Source organism: Belonocnema kinseyi, chromosome 1, assembly GCF_010883055.1.
Source record: "Belonocnema kinseyi isolate 2016_QV_RU_SX_M_011 chromosome 1, B_treatae_v1, whole genome shotgun sequence".
In the NCBI taxonomy this organism is placed as follows: Eukaryota; Metazoa; Arthropoda; class Insecta; order Hymenoptera; family Cynipidae; genus Belonocnema; species Belonocnema kinseyi.
The window spans coordinates 106,909,718-106,911,816 of record NC_046657.1 but is presented as its reverse complement, the minus strand read 5'-3'; positions in this window follow the sequence as shown (position 1 = coordinate 106,911,816).

Below are 2,099 nucleotides of genomic sequence, written 5' to 3'. Positions count from 1 at the left end.
AGACAAGTGATTAGGCTATCCTTATGGATTTTTGAGCCGCTGAATCCCAATATGGCCTCAGAAGTTGTCATATACGTCTCAGTTTTCCCCCAGATGCAAAAAGTAGGGAAAAGCCTTGGGATTTTCTTGTCACACAAGCCATACAAAAAAATTGCCTGCACGAGACAAGTGACTAGGTTACTCTTATGTATTTTGAGTCGCTGAATCTGAATATGACCTCAGAATTTGTCCTACACGTTTTAGTTTCCCCCTAGGTGCAAAAAGTAGGGCGAACCTTGGGGATTTTCGAGTCACACATGCCATACAAAACATTTGGCTGCACGAGACAACTGACTAGGTTACTCTTATGTATTTTGACTCGCTGAATCTGAATATGACCTCAGAATTTGTCCTAAACGTTTCAGTTTCCCCTTAGGTGCAAAAAGTAGGGCAAACCTTGGGGATTTTCTAGTCACACAGGCCATAAAAAACATTTGCCTGCACGAGACAACCTACTAGGCTACTCTGATGGATTTTAAGCCGCTGAATTCAAATATGGCTTCAAAATTTGTCATGCACGTCTCAGTTTTTCCATAGATGCAACAAGTGGGGAAAAGCTTAGTGATTTTCTGGTCACACAGGCCATACAAAAAGTTTGTCTGCACGAGACAAGTGACTAGGCTACCCTTATGGATTTTGAGCCGCTGAATACAAATCTGACCTCCGAATTTATTTATAACGTCTCAGTTTCCCTCTAGATGCAAAAAATAAGGAAAACACTAGGGATAATTTGCACGTTATTTTGATAATACCAGTATGCGCGAAAAAAGACACATCGATATTATATTGTTAAGCGCAACAACTTCCAGAGACTGAATTTGTACACAGAAATTCTTTAATGTGCCTTCTATTACCCCTAGCTTGAGTAATTCTAGAGAAATTATAGGTATTTCTCAGATTATATAGATTTACATGGGGAAAAAATCTAATATCCTTTACAATTTTGTATGCGAAATCAGTCACATGTCCCGTGCAACTTCTTTTTGGTGGGCCTGTGTGACCAGAAATTTCCTAGGCTTTTCTTTACATTTTGCTTCTAAAGAGAAAATGGCTAGGGGAAACAGAGGGCACACTAGAGAATTCCTGTGTACAAATTAAGTCTATATAAGTCGCGAAACTTAAAAATATAAAAAATAATATAGAATATATAAAAATATTTGCAGGCAAATTTTCTTATGTCCTGTGTGAACAGAAAATCTCTAGGCTTTCCCCTACTTTTTGCATCTAGGGAGAAAATGGTAAAAGCTCGAAAAATTGAGTGATCAAATTTAAATTGAGAGCGCAAAACTGCAGAGGAAATAGCATTTTTCTTATTTTTTGCTTTATAAGCCAGTACAACATGCGCAAGGCCTTGAATTTTCCTAGAATTGTCGTAGCTAGGGGAAACGGTAAGCACACCATGGAATTTCTGTTGATAAATTTGGTCTTTACGAGTCCTAACACATAAGAATATGACACCAGTACGTTCATTCTTCCGCATACTGGTGTTATCAAAATAATATCCAGAATATCCCTAGGTTTTCCCCTATTTTCTGCATATGGGGGAAAACTGAGGCTTGTAGGGTAAATTCTAAGGCCATATTCGGATTCAGCGGCCCAAAAATCCATAAGAGTAGCCTAGTCACTTGTCTCGTGCAGACAAATTTTTTTTTGTGCGTGTAAACAGGTGGATTTCATCCTTAAGAAATTTCCACTTTTTGGTAACAGATGGCGCCAGGTCGTTTCCGTGGCTGTACCCAATACGTTTAGCGACGTTAAACTGGAGCCCGGCCATTTTGATTAGAGTAGTTGGTCAACTTTTATGATATTATAAAATATCTTACATTTTTATTGAATTTTTATTTTATTTGCATATGTTGATTCACCATGAAATTATTGCTGTGATTTTTTTGTTACTATTGTTGATTGTTTATTTATATTGTTTTCAATTGATTTTATTTAATATGCCTGTATATAATTAAAAATTTGTCAAAAGGACAACCGCAGGATTTCGCCGGGAGCGGGTGCTAATCTGAAAAATTGCACCCGCTTCCAGCGAAATCGCGGTAAAATTTCAGCCA